General features: G+C 50.3%; 6 non-coding genes and 2 pseudogenes across 6 annotated transcripts; 4 read left to right on the top strand and 4 right to left on the bottom strand.

The window, feature by feature from the left end:
• Positions 1 to 461: 461 nt before the first annotated feature.
• On the bottom strand, positions 462 to 543 carry trnas-gcu (transfer RNA serine (anticodon GCU)). Its single transcript has one exon. It is a non-coding gene; the product is annotated as a tRNA-Ser (tRNA).
• A 1,605-nt stretch (positions 544 to 2,148) lies between these two features.
• On the top strand, positions 2,149 to 2,221 carry trnar-acg (transfer RNA arginine (anticodon ACG)). The gene has a single exon. It is a non-coding gene; the product is annotated as a tRNA-Arg (tRNA).
• Positions 2,222 to 4,603: 2,382 nt separating this feature from the next.
• trnas-gcu (transfer RNA serine (anticodon GCU)) lies at positions 4,604 to 4,685 on the bottom strand. The gene has a single exon. It is a non-coding gene; the product is annotated as a tRNA-Ser (tRNA).
• Positions 4,686 to 7,525: 2,840 nt separating this feature from the next.
• LOC138229406 (U1 spliceosomal RNA) lies at positions 7,526 to 7,666 on the bottom strand (annotated as a pseudogene).
• Positions 7,667 to 11,431: 3,765 nt separating this feature from the next.
• LOC138229442 (U1 spliceosomal RNA) lies at positions 11,432 to 11,612 on the top strand (annotated as a pseudogene).
• Positions 11,613 to 12,248: 636 nt separating this feature from the next.
• LOC138229559 (5S ribosomal RNA) lies at positions 12,249 to 12,367 on the bottom strand. The gene has a single exon (XR_011185969.1). It is a non-coding gene; the product is annotated as a 5S ribosomal RNA (ribosomal RNA).
• Positions 12,368 to 14,174: 1,807 nt separating this feature from the next.
• On the top strand, positions 14,175 to 14,338 carry LOC138229364 (U1 spliceosomal RNA). The gene has a single exon (XR_011185784.1). It is a non-coding gene; the product is annotated as a U1 spliceosomal RNA (small nuclear RNA).
• Positions 14,339 to 16,893: 2,555 nt separating this feature from the next.
• Positions 16,894 to 17,057, top strand: LOC138229363 (U1 spliceosomal RNA). Its single transcript, XR_011185783.1, has one exon. It is a non-coding gene; the product is annotated as a U1 spliceosomal RNA (small nuclear RNA).
• Positions 17,058 to 17,557: the final 500 nt, after the last annotated feature.

The following is a 17,557-nucleotide window of genomic DNA, read 5'->3' as shown; positions in this document are numbered from 1 at the left end:
CAAGGGACTGAAGGGGGCAGCTTTCCTCACACATACAGTGCAATGTACTGTAGTGTTCCCCTTCATTGAATTCGCAGTTCTGCATCAGACCTCTAACTCGTTTCCTTAGCTTGGATTTAAGCCACGAAGCAGGCTTCTACTGTATAAGGAATCACAAACTATTTGAGAGGCCACCATCCCAGGGGGAACTGACAAAGTCTATCCCTAAACACCTAGCGCGGTCTCTCGAGAGACTGTCAAAAATCGCTTTCTCCGTTTGCGTTGCAAGTAAGTGAAAACGCGGTCTCAACCCAGAGCCACTTGGCAGCAGCGACACGTAAATACCGTTACTGTTACTGCTCGATACCGACGTTAGCCTACTATACCATGTTCAGCCACCGCTAGAAAATGCACGGCTCTAGAACCGGAGCAAACGACAGGAGGGCCAACGCCGAACGGGCACACGTGTCAGACATGGAGCGCGACGAGAATGGGATTCGAACCCATGCGTGCAGAGCACAATGGATTAGCAGTCCATCGCCTTAACCACTCGGCCACCTCGTCAAGGGATCTGCGCTGTCCGGACATGGGTTGGCGCGCTCCAGATGATCTTTTTCTTTTTTTTCCCCCGTACTCGAGGGTCATTTTCCTGTTCCACATGCAATTTCAACATTTTCCTTGGGAGATGTCAAGCCAGCAAGCCACTGCTGTGGTTCAGTGGCCAGTGTGGAGTTCAGTGGCCCTGTTGTACACAGAAAGCACATTGAGCTCCTTGGACATGAAAAGTTCCAGATAAAAGCCATTTGTCACCCTTTCTCTTGGTGTTGATGTTGCTATTATATGTAAAGGTGGCAACTTGCTCAGCGAGCAGGCGGAGCACACACCGAATGCAGATGTGTCTGAGTGGTGTGTCCAAGTGGCTGTCAAAGGACAGCTCTCCTGGGGCGCCGTGGCTTAGTTGCTTAAGGTGCCTGTCTAGTACACAGGAGACCCTGGCTCCGAATCCCAGCGGTGCCTTTTTTGTTCTGTCTTCTCGAACAGAACTGGTCATTATGGACAACCGCCTACGGCTAGACTTAATTAAATGCAAGCATTCATTTCCTGTCTTGAACAACTTGTTTTTCTTATAATGGATGCAACTTGCAAAACATGAAATACAAACCTTGCTAATCAGCACTCGTGGCTGGCAAAAAAAAAAAGAAGTCAGCAATGTTTTTTTCTTTAACCTTAACCCTTCTAATGGAGAAGAGTTAAACGACCGAGTCTATGCAGCTTAAACGGTGCGCACGTCGGGTTCTTAGCTGAAAGGGTGGTAAATCACGCTCACCCCAGTCCTTAATCTTTTAAAGAGGATACAAAATTGAACCTAGTCGCCACATCACATACATCCTGTTCAACGATAAAAAGGTAACGTCTATCCTCACTCCAGAGTCAATCTCACGTTGAGGGCATATTTTTTTCCACTTTACCATGAGTCGGGCTCGGCTGCACAGAGGCGAGAGCAGAGCAATGAGGTCACGGGGACAGGGGAGTCACACGCTGGCTGTTTGAACACGCGGAAGATCACTGAGGGATCCACAGTATGTGGACCCTCCGTGCGCCATCAGTCCGCACTCCGGACTCTGAATCCTGCCATCCGAGTTAAGATCTCGGCGGAACCTGAGGCGCAGTTCCTTCTTAAAACGTAATCTGGTGAGCATTTCTAGAATCGTACTTGTATAGATGCAGCCTTTAATGTGTTGCTAGGTTAAAATTGATGACTTCTTGAACTTCAGTAGGCAACTGCCCTCTTGATTTCGGATTTAATTTCTTTATTACAGGGGCACTTTTATGAAGACAGAGTCATGTTCAGGTACTTTGCTTGATGGAGGAAGCTCATTTCGGACTCTGTGACCTGCTCACCTGGAAAGGTCTGCTGTACTACTACAAGAGAGAAGTAGAGTCTGGAAGAAGGGACAATTTTATGATGCTTTGGAAGATAATGTTTTTTTTTTCTTTGAAATCGAAATGAATCAGAATATCAGTGCAAAAGACAGAAGATATGGTTTTAAAACAGACAAAATGTAGAAAACAGGTGTTTCTCACTTTTGGTAAAGAATGGACCGGGGGTAATAGTTTACTAGTTGCAGTGCTGATCTCACTGGGTTACAGTCCTGCAGTGTCACACCGGGGCCAGTGGTGCAATGGATAACGCGTCTGACTACGGATCAGGAGATTGCAGGTTCGACTCCTGCCTGGCTCGGGTCGTTTTTAAACGCATCGGGCTACTCCCTAAGTAGTCTGTGCTACTTACTGCATTGTAATCGTACCCAGTAAGAGATTTCCTTCATGTAAATGAACTGCACCTGACAGCTTTAGAAAAACACCTAGGCTCAGTACGGTGCTGAGAGCTCAGCGTTGCTGTTGTTCTTATTAGCACGCACTGCATCGGCTATGAGCCCGAACTTTTCAATTATTCCGATCAGTAAGTCAACACGTAGTCCACATGAACGGTAGAAATATTCTCTTGTCTGTCTCTTGTTTGTATAGAACTGAATGTCCCCGACAATGTACTGTTAGTTTTAATTGAAGAACGGCACTTGTGTTCAAATATACCAGACAAGTTTATGTAACTGCTCATGCGACACTCAGTTGTAATTAGTCAAGAAATAAAGTCGAACAACAGCTGCGGGTTTGATTCTGAACGTATGAGATTGCAGCGCCTTTTACTTCCATTGACAAATGACAGAGATTCGAAGAGAGATCCTTCAGACCAGCAAGCAAACCCACGGCTATTTCGGTTTTCTATCTAGGCAACGTTGGTGTCTGCAATAGCATACATGAAAGCGTGATGCAATTTCTGTGGCTACATTTGTTGCACGTCATGCACAGTAAGAGTGTTTCTAACACCAAATAAAAAGTCAACAATTAGCGATCACGCCTTCTCCTCAGTTAACCCACTGAAACCCTTGCTGTTAACAGTTCTTTACTGCGTGCTTTAGGAGCACCTACATATCGTGTCGGTTCTTTCAGCTTTATTCATTAGGTTTTCAAAGGCATAAGCAGAGCACCAGAGGTGCGAAGGCAAAGTGTGTGGTTATCTGAAGAATTGATGTCCATGGCAGCGGGGCCAAGCGATTTAGCGTTGTTATAGTACCAGGAAAGGAGAAGCGGCACTTCGCCTCTGCCGCGCAGGCACAAGGCGACGTGCGGCAGACGCCGGAGTCGGCAGGTTTCGAACCTGCGCGGGGAAGCCCCAACGCATTTCGAGCCCATCGCCTTAACCACTCGACCACGACAAAAGCGAGCCCGCCGCCGCCGCATTCCTCCTATAATCAAACACGGACTGCGAGGTACCTTTTTAAAGTTGCTCTCCGTTAAAAAAAAAATACCTTTCACAAGATACGTGCCGGCAGACAGACACGCCTCAGAGGGTTTAAGGCTGGCTTCACGTTCAAATGATAAAGTCCCCCCGTCCGGATGTCAAAATGCAACTTTGGCAGACAGAACAAACATCAACAAACCACAAATGTGGACAAGGATTTTACAAGCTGCACCACACTGCACTTTCAAAAGCATTTACGTTCGTGTTAGACGCAGGACTTGCCTTTGATTTGCGCGCTTACGAACGCCATGGAAAACGAAACAAAACTAAAGCCCTCAGCTCCTGCACGTGATTATAATGCCGTTACGTGTCGAAGCAGTAATTTACGTCATCCTACCACTGCAACACGGGGAATAGAGAGAAATGAGCACACGCTTCGAATCGTCTCAATCACTCCCTAGAGTCGTAAGGCGCATTGAAGGGTGCACCCCCATCATTAATCGTTGCGCCTCTGTGAAAGGAAAGCTCTTGGGCAGTCTTTGAAACAGCTCGGATGAAACACTTGATTGCTTCCATGTGCATCTGGAGCCCACTTCTTATTTTCACTTCACGCCGCCCAAAGCATTTCTAAAACAGGAGATTCGCGTTTGGGAATGCGCCCTGCCCTACAAATAAAACAGGTCTACGGCTCTGAAACCTGCTCCACGGAAAACAGCTCTGTTGCGCTTTTGATCAAAGGGAGATTCGCTGTTCTTACTTTTTGATGACATAACACCCAAAGGGGCTTCTTTGGAGCTGGATTCCAACCAGCATCCTTAAGTTTCTTGGCGGTATCCTTTACAGTCCTCTGTTCGGTCGACAAGGGACTGAAGGGGGCAGCTTTCCTCACACATACAGTGCAATGTACTGTAGTGTTCCCCTTCATTGAATTCGCAGTTCTGCATCAGACCTCTAACTCGTTTCCTTAGCTTGGATTTAAGCCACGAAGCAGGCTTCTACTGTATAAGGAATCACAAACTATTTGAGAGGCCACCATCCCAGGGGGAACTGACAAAGTCTATCCCTAAACACCTAGCGCGGTCTCTCGAGAGACTGTCAAAAATCGCTTTCTCCGTTTGCGTTGCAAGTAAGTGAAAACGCGGTCTCAACCCAGAGCCACTTGGCAGCAGCGACACGTAAATACCGTTACTGTTACTGCTCGATACCGACGTTAGCCTACTATACCATGTTCAGCCACCGCTAGAAAATGCACGGCTCTAGAACCGGAGCAAACGACAGGAGGGCCAACGCCGAACGGGCACACGTGTCAGACATGGAGCGCGACGAGAATGGGATTCGAACCCATGCGTGCAGAGCACAATGGATTAGCAGTCCATCGCCTTAACCACTCGGCCACCTCGTCAAGGGATCTGCGCTGTCCGGACATGGGTTGGCGCGCTCCAGATGATCTTTTTCTTTTTTTTCCCCCGTACTCGAGGGTCATTTTCCTGTTCCACATGCAATTTCAACATTTTCCTTGGGAGATGTCAAGCCAGCAAGCCACTGCTGTGGTTCAGTGGCCAGTGTGGAGTTCAGTGGCCCTGTTGTACACAGAAAGCACATTGAGCTCCTTGGACATGAAAAGTTCCAGATAAAAGCCATTTGTCACCCTTTCTCTTGGTGTTGATGTTGCTATTATATGTAAAGGTGGCAACTTGCTCAGCGAGCAGGCGGAGCACACACCGAATGCAGATGTGTCTGAGTGGTGTGTCCAAGTGGCTGTCAAAGGACAGCTCTCCCGGGGCGCCGTGGCTTAGTTGCTTAAGGTGCCTGTCTAGTACACAGGAGACCCTGGCTCCGAATCCCAGCGGTGCCTTTTTTGTTCTGTCTTCTCGAACAGAACTGGTCATTATGGACAACCGCCTACGGCTAGACTTAATTAAATGCAAGCATTCATTTCCTGTCTTGAACAACTTGTTTTTCTTATAATGGATGCAACTTGCAAAACATGAAATACAAACCTTGCTAATCAGCACTCGTGGCTGGCAAAAAAAAAAAGAAGTCAGCAATGTTTTTTTCTTTAACCTTAACCCTTCTAATGGAGAAGAGTTAAACGACCGAGTCTATGCAGCTTAAACGGTGCGCACGTCGGGTTCTTAGCTGAAAGGGTGGTAAATCACGCTCACCCCAGTCCTTAATCTTTTAAAGAGGATACAAAATTGAACCTAGTCGCCACATCACATACATCCTGTTCAACGATAAAAAGGTAACGTCTATCCTCACTCCAGAGTCAATCTCACGTTGAGGGCATATTTTTTTCCACTTTACCATGAGTCGGGCTCGGCTGCACAGAGGCGAGAGCAGAGCAATGAGGTCACGGGGACAGGGGAGTCACACGCTGGCTGTTTGAACACGCGGAAGATCACTGAGGGATCCACAGTATGTGGACCCTCCGTGCGCCATCAGTCCGCACTCCGGACTCTGAATCCTGCCATCCGAGTTAAGATCTCGGCGGAACCTGAGGCGCAGTTCCTTCTTAAAACGTAATCTGGTGAGCATTTCTAGAATCGTACTTGTATAGATGCAGCCTTTAATGTGTTGCTAGGTTAAAATTGATGACTTCTTGAACTTCAGTAGGCAACTGCCCTCTTGATTTCGGATTTAATTTCTTTATTACAGGGGCACTTTTATGAAGACAGAGTCATGTTCAGGTACTTTGCTTGATGGAGGAAGCTCATTTCGGACTCTGTGACCTGCTCACCTGGAAAGGTCTGCTGTACTACTACAAGAGAGAAGTAGAGTCTGGAAGAAGGGACAATTTTATGATGCTTTGGAAGATAATGTTTTTTTTTTCTTTGAAATCGAAATGAATCAGAATATCAGTGCAAAAGACAGACTCTTGGTTTGGTTTAAAGAGATATGGTTTTAAAACAGACAAAATGTAGAAAACAGGTGTTTCTCACTTTTGGAAAAGAATGGACCGGGGGTAATATTTTACTAGTTGCAGTGCTGATCTCACTGGGTTACAGTGGTGCAATGGATAATGTGTCTGACTACAGATCAGGAGATTGCAGGTTCGACTCTTGTCTGGCTCGGGTCGTTTTTAAACGCATCGGGCTACTCCCTAATTAGTCTGTGCTACTTACTGCATTGTAATCGTACCCAGTAAGAGATTTCCTTCATGTAAATGAACTGCACCTGACAGCTTTAGAAAAACACCTGGCCTCAGTACGGTGCTGAGAGCTCAGCGTTGCTGTTCTAATTAGCACGCACTGCATCGGCTATGAGCCTGAACTTTTCAATTATTCCGATCAGTAAGTCAACACGTAGTCCACATGAACGGTAGAAATATTCTCTTGTCTGTCTCTTGTTTGTATAGAACTGAATGTCCCTGACAATGTACTGTTAGTTTTAATTGAAGAACGGCATTTGTGTTCAAATATACCAGACAAGTTTATGTAACTGCTCATGCGACACTCAGATGTAATTAGTCAAGAAATAAAGTCGAACAACAGCTGCGGGTTTGATTCTGAATGTATGAGATTGCAGTGCCTTTTACTTCCATTGACAAATGATAGAGATTCGAAGAGAGATCCTTCAGACCAGCAAGCAAACCCACGGCTATTTCGGTTTTCTATCTAGGCAACGTTGGTGTCTGCAATAGCATACGTTGGTGCCGTAGGCTTTGGGAGGAAAACCTGCAGGATGGAAAGGTGATCTATAGCCTCATCTCTAGAGATGTTTTGTTGCTGTGGCATGTGTGTGACCCATATTAAAAAAAAAATATCGAAGCTGCCTCTAAATCTGCAAATGAAGATGAGTCGATATACCACTTGTTTTTCGTATAACTAGACATATATTCATTTGTTACTGATTTCATTCATTGAGCACGGGTACAATAGAGGTACAGCAATTCACTGTTTGACATGTCTGGTACAGAACCTACAGAACCTAGCAATTAAAAAAAGGGGTGAAACTGTCTTTAGACTCAGCATACAGTACCGAGGCCACCCATGACCAAATAAAGGCTAACCTCGATAATCAGCCTAAAGAACGCAGACTACAGCAAAACGACTGACTTTGAAAAGGGAATGAACGTCCGGAAGGAGTAGTGGAACTAGCTTGAGATGCTTCTCCGGACCCCTAACTAAAAGCCACCGAGAACCAGCAGCGGCGTCGACTCCTGTCGAACCGGGATCCTTCCGCAGCCACGCAGTTTGTGGTGTCCTAACCCTCCCGTATCTGATTTTGGACCAAGCACATCAGGGGAGAGCACGAACGCAGTCCCCCACTACCAGAAATTATGCAGTCGAGATTCCCACATTTGGGGAATTCGCAGGGGTCAGCACAGCCGGAGTGCAATGGCCGAGCCTCGCCCTGGGTGAACCGATTCGATTTCGATTTTTAAGAACTTTATTTTCTTTTCACAAAAAAATACAGGACATCACAAATCAGAAAGCTTTACATTAATATACATACTTAAAACAGTATATATGATCACATCTCATTACATTTTGACACGGTAACAGTTACATAGCAACAATTTTCTTTTTTTCTGGTGCAAATCACATTCTTTACTTAAACATGATAATGTTTTTCACAGTTTCTTGAGATATTGACCTATGCTCTCTATTTCCCACAGATTTTCTGCTTCCTCCCTCCCTTCTCTCCACAGATCTCTGAGGTAATAGTTCTCTCGGGTGATGAACAGGGCCAGGCTACCTGCTGCCTTGACTGGGACCTCGATGCCTTTGAACAGCCCCATGTTCCTCACTCTCCACAGGGCGTCTTTCCCACTGTTCACCACGGCCCAGATCCTGTCAAACACGTCGGGAGGAAGTTTGACAGGAGAGATGCCGTATATGACGAAAGCAGCGGTCAGGGTAAATTGGGGCAAGAGAGCCTGCAACCAATCTTCAAACTGTGCCCAGAAGGCCTTAGCAAAAAAACAGGACCACAGGAGATGGGTCACAGTCTCCTCCTCGCCGCAGCCCACCCTAATGCAGCGAGGGCTGGGGGTGAGGCCCCTACGGTACAAGAAAGTTCGTACCGGTAAGCACTGGTGGAATACACTCCAGGCTAAATCTCTGTTAATGTTGCACAGAAATTTAGAGGATGTGTGTCTCCACACCTTCCTTGTTTGGGCTGATGTTAAAATGCCCACAGGGGTCTGCCTATTGTTCTGGGGTGCAACGAAATCTTCCAGTTTTTGGACGCTGACATCTCGGAGGGGAATATGGCCAATTGGGTGAGATCTTAGAAAACTTTTAACTGTCCCATAAATTGCAGGGCATGTGTCAGAGAGTGGGACGTCCAGCTTGGGTCTGACACCCCACACTCTGAACTCCTCCCTACCTACCCAGAGCCTGGAAAAATAAGTCCAGGTACGCGCTGCAGGTGCTGTTGCAAAGCCTCTCAGCACAGAGGCCAGGAAAATGCACAGCAGCTTCGTAGCAATATCTGGGACAGACTTCCCCCCTGAGGGTAGCGGCCTGTACATTATTTCCCTTCTGAGTCTTTCCTGCTTCCCACCCCATAGAAATTGAAACATCAATCTCCTCAGCACCGCTGCAACACGGTGTGGGATTGGGAAGGTAGAAGCCAGAAAATTCAAGACAGGCAAGAGCTCGGCTTTGATGACCAGCACCTTCCCTGTCATGGTGAGGTCTCGGTCCTTCCATTGCATCAGTTTTTTGTTTAAGATTGGCAATTTGTTCTGCCAATTTACTGTTCCCATCTCTTCTCCAAAATACACCCCCAGGACCTTAATTCTCTTCTCTTGCAGCCTGAGATCATGTCCTTCTTTTGGCTCCCTCCAGTTCTGATAAAAAATCTCACTCTTAGATTTGTTAATTTTTGCGGATGAAGCCAAAGAGAAACGATCACAGCACTGCAGAGCTCTGCTAATTGAGGCATTGTCAGAGAGGAGCAGGGTGACGTCATCCATGTATAGAGATGTCTTTACCTCTCCTCCCCCACTTCCAGGCACTGGTATCCGATTAATGGCCTGATCCTGGCGCAAGGCACAGGCTAAGGGCTCCATAGCCAAAACGAATAACAAGGGGGATAATGGGCAGGCCTGCCTCACCTCTGAACAGACTTCAAAGGGGCGTGATCTATTGCCATTAACCATTACTCTGCTGTTGCTACCTGTGTACAGCAGGTTAATCCACTTTCTCATGATGGGGCCAAAATTCATGTGCTCAAGTACCGATGTTAAGTACTGCCGGTTTAGGCGGTCAAAGGCCTTTTCTAGGTCTACACCTAAAATGCACAGAGGGAGGGAGCGATCCTCTGAGTACAGACAAACATCCCTCAACAAGGCCAGGTTGTCGCTCATCAGGCGTCCTGCTATCCCACAAGTCTGTTCTTTCCCTACCAGTGAGGCCACTACATTTTGTAGGCGCAGGATCTTAGTGTCCACGCCTAAGAGGCTGAGGGGTCTCCAGTTCTTTATGTCATTCTTTGCTCCTTTCTTAAACAAGAGAGAGATAGTGCCTTCTCTTAAGGAGTCAGGCAGCAATTCTGTCTTATAGCTTTCCTCGAATAGGAGCAGTAGCGGATCCTGAAGCAGATCCCAAAAGGTGCAATAAAATTCTTTAGGGAGCCCGTCAGCACCCGGAGTTTTCCCCTTCTGTAAGCTCTCCATACTCAGCTCTTCTACTGTCAAATCCCTCTCAAGTACTTCCCTATCTTCTTCACTCAAAACGTTTTCTAGCTTTGAGGTAAAAAAATGAAATTCTTCATCCTTTACCTCTGTAGAGCTGTACAGTCTTGAGTAGAAGGCCTCGGTGCAGGAGAGGATAGCACTCGGCTCTGTTCTCTCTCGTCCCTCCTCATCAACTACACTTTCCATGACAGACTTGGAGCCTACCACTTTCCTGAAAAAGAAGCGAGTACACTTCTCATTTTCTTCCAAGAACTGCACTCTGCTTCTTAACAGCACTCCTCGACTACTTTCTTCGGCTATGCTCCGGATGTCCTTTTTTAAAAGGGTGATATCCTCGAGCACATCGAAGCCACTGTGCAGCATCGTGTAGAGACGCTGCAGCTGCCTCTGTTTCCTGGCTAGCACTCCTCTCCGTCTGGCAGCAGCCTTCCTTCCCTCAGCCATGAAAAAGGCCTTTGTCCTCACCTTCACCTCCTCCCACCACTCTCCTACTGACCCGTACAGACACTGCAAGGACAGCCACTGTGATAGTTTCTCCTTGTAGCGGGATACTACCCCCTCGTTCTCTAGCAGCTTTGTGTTGAGTTTCCAGAGGCCTGGGCCAAAGACAGTCCCGCCCTGGAGTTCCACTCTACACCCTAAAGCCTGATGATCTGAGAAGAAGACAGGCTGAAGAGTGACCCCAACAACTTTCACTCTCTCTGAGACAAAGCAATAGTCAATTCTGGAGCTGCTATTCCTCCCTGACCATGTATATCCTGCTGTTGTGGGATATATACATCTATATGTGTCTGAGAGTTTAAAGTCTTGAACTAAGTTTTGCAGGGCCAGTGAGCTGGAATCCAATTTTATCGGAGAGCTAGACTGCCTGTCTGTGTGCTCTAAGATACAATTAAAATCCCCTCCCACTATCACGTCTGTGCTACTTAACAATAGGGGAGAGAGTGCCTTGAGTAGCTCCACCCTTCCTCCCACGTCAGTAGGACAATACACATTGATTAGCCGCAGGTTAACGGTCCCCCATTCCACATCCACACACAGCAACCTGCCATCTATGACCCTCTGAATACTTTTCAATTTGAAAGCCCATCCTTTGAAAAGAATGGCCACGCCAGAGGCTCTGTTTTTATTGTCCCCTGACCAAACAGAAGGCCCTTTATCCCACCTATCTTCAAAGCTTTTATACCTCTCTTGATAGGCTAAAGCACACTCCTGCAACATCAACACATCTCCCTCTCTCTGCTGGAGGTAATCAAAGACAGACTGGCATTTCACTCTGTCATTGATACCTCTGGTGTTAAGAGAAATTATGTTTAGAGCCATATTACATAAGAAAGTGGAACCAGTCTTTACAAAACACATTTCTCTTCGGTCTCACCTGTTACCTTCTTCTTTTTCTTTTTCTTCTTACCAATTTCCTGCCAGCCATCCTCTGAATGAGCCTTCATCAGGGTGGCAGCAGTAAAAGCGTTCACGGAGTCCATTTCAAGGAAGGGGGTAGAGGGAGGGGTGGAGGGGTTCCAGCTGTCCCCATCGCCATGCTCTCCTTCCTCCTCGCTCGGGGAGAAAACAGAGTCATTTTTGCACTCCGGCTGTGCTGACCCCTGTGAATTCCCCAAATGTGGGAATCTCGACTGCATAATTTCTGGTAGTGGGGGACTGGGTTCGCGCTCTCCCCTGATGTGCTTGGTCCAAAATCAGATACGGGAGGGTTAGGACACCACGAGCTGCGTGGCTGCGGAAGGATCCCGGTTCGACAGGAGTGGACGCCGCTGCTGGTTCTCGCTGGCTTTTAGTTAGGGGTCCGGAGAAGCATCTCAAGCTAGTTCCACTACTCCTTCCGGACGTTCATTCCCTTTTCAAAGTCAGTCGTTTTGCTGTAGTCTGCGTTCTTTAGGCTGATTATCGAGGTTAGCCTTTATTTGGTCATGGGGGGCCTCGGTACTGTATGCTGAGTCTAAAGACAGTTTCACCCGTTTTCTGATTGCTGGGTTCTGTACCAGTGCAGACATGTCAAACAGTGAATGGCTGTACCTCTATTGTATCCATGCTCAATGAATGAAATCGGTAACAAATGAATATATGTCTAGTTATACGAAAAACGAGTGGTTTATCGACTCATCTTCATTTGCAGATTTAGAGGCAGCTTCGATATTCGTTTTACAGACGGGTTTTTTTTTTTGAATATGGGTCACACACATGCCACAGCAACAAAACATCTCTAGAGATGAGGCTATAGATCACCTTTCCATCCTGCAGGTTTTCCTCCCAAAGCCTACGGCACCAACGGCGACCCCTGCTGGCCGGGAGAGCAAAAGCTTACAGCACCTGGTATTCCCAGGCAGTCTCCCATCCAAGTACTAACCAGGCCCGACGCTGCTTAGCTTCCGAGATCAGACGAGATCGGGCATGTTCAGGGTGGTGTGGCCGTAAGCGAAACCCCTGGCGCCTGACTCGCTACTTGAAGCTGTGTGTGGCGGGGGTTCCGTGCCCCCCGAGCGGGACTGAAGGATCGTTCGTGTGCAACTCTTTGGAAAGGAGCTGCTTTCCAAATCGCATTGCGTGCCTGGATGTTGGCGAATGTGCTCCCTTGTGTTGGCTCGTCCCGCACTGGAGGAGGACAAACAATCTGCACGGAGGAGCACCAGGCAAGTCTTCACCAGACAAAAACCTCCAGTGCACAGCACTCTGGAAACATTTCGGGGCTTTCGCGTGTTTATTTCAGCACGTAAAGCGCACCGGTCCAACACGTCGGCCGGGCGCGCGGCGCCTCCGCCCTCTTGTGGCCTTGCGGCGTCAGAGCAAGAGGCTCCTTCTCGCTGCCCTTCCGCTGTGTTGCAGGGCCCCGAGAGGGAACCCGGAGCGCGCACTTTGTGGGGGGCGGGGGACCGCGTTCGTGCTCTGCCCCCGGTCTCTTGCGCGAGTACTAAATCTCACGGACAGGGGGGCCTCGTCATTGATTGTTACAGGTGAGACGGGGATTAGGAGGAGACCCCGACTGATGGGTAAAGGGGAGCACTAACACCAGAGGGACACCCCCGGCGTCTCTTTTTGAGAGACGCCCTGGGGTTTCCTAATGGCCAAAGAGGGTCGGGACCTCGGTTTGACGCCTCCCCCGAAGGACGGCGCCTGTTTGTGCAGCAGAGTGTCGCCATCAGGAGGCTGGGGCGTAAGAGAGCCACACAGCCCGCAGGGTGAGCGCTCCCTACTGGTCCCAGTCACACCTCTTGCAGGAGCAGCAGCAACCGGAGCTTTTCCGGGGTGGAATCTCCCATCCGGGTGCCGGCCAGGCTCACACCTGCTGGGCTGCCCCGGGGGTGAGCCCAGTCGAGAGTCGCAGGGCCAGATCTAGTCACCGGGGAGAACCGATACAAGTGAAGGATTGCTCGGCTCTCGGCACTTGAAAAGACCGACAAATGTCTCGTTCCCGCCGGAGCTGAATGTACCCGCATGTGTGGTGTCGTCTTCTTCCCCCGCCCCGCTGTGTTTGCTGTATTGTCTCTGAAGCCGGCCCCCCCGAGACGAGACGGGCTGTTCCTGTGCCCCAATTAACACTTTACAGGTGCCATTCCCCGGCATTGTGGCCATTGTCGGTGCTCACACGCGATAAGATAAGGCGGAGGAGAGCGGGGCATGCCCAGCGGCAGACATTCAAGGAGGGGGCAGTGCGAGGTGAGGTGAGGTGCGACACGCCGGAGCCCCGACGCAGCTAATGCGGAGCACTTGTTGGACTGGCATCGAAAGGACGTGTGCGAACGGAGCGAGCCTTCCCTGCGGCGGAGCGCGGGAACTTTCTCCCCCCCTCCCGCTGCAGGAGTTGTGTGCACTGCAGCGGTGCCGAGAGAAAAGCACAGAAGGCAGCAGGCTCTGGAGAGCAGGTAAGAGACGGAGCCTTGTGGGCAGGCGAGCAGGCCCGTTTTTTGGAAATTGCTGAAAAGGTTTGTTCGGTGTGTGGCAGGCGCACGTCGGGAGCTTGCGTGGCGATCTGCCGGTCTGGAGTTATGCAAATGAGGCCGAATTGCATCCCGGGACATGCTGCGAATGCGCAACGGCGACTGCAGATGTGTAGGAAACGGCGCGCTCGTTTCCTCGTTTTGCCCACACTTTTGAGTGTTAGTGTGGCGTGTGAGTGTGTGAAAGAGTGGGCCCAGCAGGAGGCGGTGGCGTGCGGGGCGAGGAGGTGGCCTAGGCTGCGTGATTTGTGCTGTGGGTGCGGGCCGCTTGCAGGGGCCTGTTTAACTCATACTTACCTGGCAGGGGAGATACCTTGATCAAGAAGGAGGTTCACCCAGGGCGAGGCTCGGCCATTGCACTCCGGCTGTGCTGACCCCTGCGAATTCCCCAAATGTGGGAATCTCGACTGCATAATTTCTGGTAGTGGGGGACTGCGTTCGCGCTCTCCCCTGATGTGCTTGGTCCAAAATCAGATACGGGAGGGTTAGGACACCACGAGCTGCGTGGCTGCGGAAGGATCCCGGTTCGACAGGAGTGGACGCCGCTGCTGGTTCTCGCTGGCTTTTAGTTAGGGGTCCGGAGAAGCATCTCAAGCTAGTTCCACTACTCCTTCCGGACGTTCATTCCCTTTTCAAAGTCAGTCGTTTTGCTGTAGTCTGCGTTCTTTAGGCTGATTATCGAGGTTAGCCTTTATTTGGTCATGGGGGGCCTCGGTACTGTATGCTGAGTCTAAAGATAGTTTCACCCGTTTCCTGATTGCTCGGTTCTGTACCAGTGCAGACATGTCAAACAGTGAATGGCTGTACCTCTATTGTATCCGTGCTCAATGAATGAAATCGGTAACAAATGAATATATGTCTAGTTATACGAAAAACGAGTGGTTTATCGACTCATCTTCATTTGCAGATTTAGAGGCAGCTTCGATATTCGTTTTACAGACGGGTTTTTTTTTTTGAATATGGGTCACACACATGCCACAGCAACAAAACATCTCTAGAGATGAGGCTATAGATCACCTTTCCATCCTGCAGGTTTTCCTCCCAAAGCCTACGGCACCAACGGCGACCCCTGCTGGCCGGGAGAGCAAAAGCTTACAGCACCTGGTATTCCCAGGCAGTCTCCCATCCCAGGCAGCCCGACGCTGTTTAGCTCCCGAGATCAGACGAGATCGGGCGTGTTCAGGGTGGTGTGGCCGTAAGCGAAATCCCAGGCGCCTGACTCGCTACTTGAAGCTGTGTGTGGCGGGGGTTCCGTGCCCCCCGAGCGGGACTGAAGGATCGTTCGTGTGCAACTCTTTGGAAAGGAGCTGCTTTCCAAATCGCATTGCGTGCCTGGATGTTGGCGAATGCGCTCCCTTGTGTTGGCTCGTCCCGCACTGGAGGAGGACAAACAATCTGCACGGAGGAGCACCAGGCAAGTCTTCACCAGACAAAAACCTCCAGTGCACAGCACTCTGGAAACATTTCGGGGCTTTTGCGTGTTTATTTCAGCACGTAAAGCGCTCCGGTCCAACATGTCGGCCGGGCGCGCGGCGCCTCCGCCCTCTTGTGGCCTTGCGGCGTCAGAGCAAGAGGCTCCTTCTCGCTGCCCTTCCGCTGTGTTGCAGGGCCCCGAGAGGGAACCCGGAACGCGCACTTTGTGGGGGGCGGGGGACCGCGTTCGCGCTCTGCCCCCGGTCTCTTGCGCGAGTACTAAATCTCACGGACAGGGGGGCCTCGTCATTGATTGTTACAGGTGAGACGGGGATTAGGAGGAGACCCCGACTGATGGGTAAAGGGGAGCACTAACACCAGAGGGACACCCCCGGCGTCTCTTTTTGAGAGACGCCCTGGGGTTTCCTAATGGCCAAGGAGGGTCGGGACCTCGGTTTGACGCCTCCCCCGAAGGACGGCGCCTGTTTGTGCAGCAGAGTGTCGCCATCAGGAGGCTGGGGCGTAAGAGAGCCACACAGCCCGCAGGGTGAGCGCTCCCTACTGGTCCCAGTCACACCTCTTGCAGGAGCAGCAGCAACCGGAGCTTTTCCGGGGTGGAATCTCCCATCCGGGTGCCGGCCAGGCTCACACCTCCTGGGCTGCCCCGGGGGTGAGCCCAGTCGAGAGTCGCAGGGCCAGATCTAGTCACCGGGGAGAACCGATACAAGTGAAGGATTGCTCGGCTCTCGGCACTTGAAAAGACCGACAAATGTCTCGTTCCCGCCGGAGCTGAATGTACCCGCATGTGTGGTGTCGTCTTCTTCCCCCGCCCCGCTGTGTTTGCTGTATTGTCTCTGAAGCCGGCCCCCCCGAGACGAGACGGGCTGTTCCTGTGCCCCAATTAACACTTTACAGGTGCCATTCCCCGGCATTGTGGCCATTGTCGGTGCTCACACGCGATAAGATAAGGCGGAGGAGAGCGGGGCATACCCAGCGGCAGACATTCAAGGAGGGGGCAGTGCGAGGTGAGGTGAGGTGAGACACGCCGGAGCCCCGACGCAGCTAATGCGGAGCACTTGTTGGACTGGCATCGAAAGGACGTGTGCGCACGGAGCGAGCCTTCCCTGCGGCGGAGCGCGGGAACTTTCTCCCCCCCTCCCGCTGCAGGAGTTGTGTGCACTGCAGCGGTGCCGAGAGAAAAGCACAGAAGGCAGCAGGCTCTGGAGTGCAGGTAAGAGACGGAGCCTTGTGGGCAGGCGAGCAGGCCCGTTTTTTGGAAATTGCTGAAAAGGTTTGTGCGGTGTGTGGTAGGCGCACGTCGCGAGCTTGCGTGGCGATCTGCCGGTCTGGAGTTATGCAAATGAGGCCGAATTGCATCCCGGGACATGCTGCGAATGCGCAACGGCGACTGCAGATGTGTAGGAAACGGCGCGCTCGTTTTCTCGTTTTGCCCACACTTTTGAGTGTTAGTGTGGCGTGTGAGTGTGTGAAAGAGTGGGCCCAGCAGGAGGCGGTGGCGTGCGGGGCGAGGAGGTGGCCTAGGCTGCGCGATTTGTGCTATGGGTGCGGGCCGCTTGCAGGGGCCTGTTTAACTCATACTTACCTGGCAGGGGAGATACCTTGATCAAGAAGGAGGTTCACCCAGGGCGAGGCTCGGCCATTGCACTCCGGCTGTGCTGACCCCTGCGAATTCCCCAAATGTGGGAATCTCGACTGCATAATTTCTGGTAGTGGGGGACTGCGTTCGCGCTCTCCCCTGATGTGCTTGGTCCAAAATCAGATACGGGAGGGATAGGACACCACGAGCTGCGTGGCTGCGGAAGGATCCCGGTTCGACAGGAGTGGACGCCGCTGCTGGTTCTCGCTGGCTTTTAGTTAGGGGTCCGGAGAAGCATCTCAAGCTAGTTCCACTACTCCTTCCGGACGTTCAATCCCTTTTCAAAGTCAGTCGTTTTGCTGTAGTCTGCGTTCTTTAGGCTGATTATCGAGGTTAGCCTTTATTTGGTCATGGGGGGCCTCGGTACTGTATGCTGAGTCTAAAGACAGTTTCACCCGTTTTCTGATTGCTGGGTTCTGTACCAGTGCAGACATGTCAAACAGTGAATGGCTGTACCTCTATTGTATCCGTGCTCAATGAATGAAATCGGTAACAAATGAATATATGTCTAGTTATACGAAAAACGAGTGGTTTATCGACTCATCTTCATTTGCAGATTTAGAGGCTGCTTCGATATTCGTTTTACAGACGGGTTTTTTTTT

Source organism: Lepisosteus oculatus, unplaced genomic scaffold (genome assembly GCF_040954835.1).
Source record: "Lepisosteus oculatus isolate fLepOcu1 unplaced genomic scaffold, fLepOcu1.hap2 HAP2_SCAFFOLD_45, whole genome shotgun sequence".
Lineage (NCBI taxonomy): Eukaryota > Metazoa > Chordata > Actinopteri > Semionotiformes > Lepisosteidae > Lepisosteus > Lepisosteus oculatus.
This window is presented reverse-complemented; position numbering and strand designations above follow the sequence as displayed.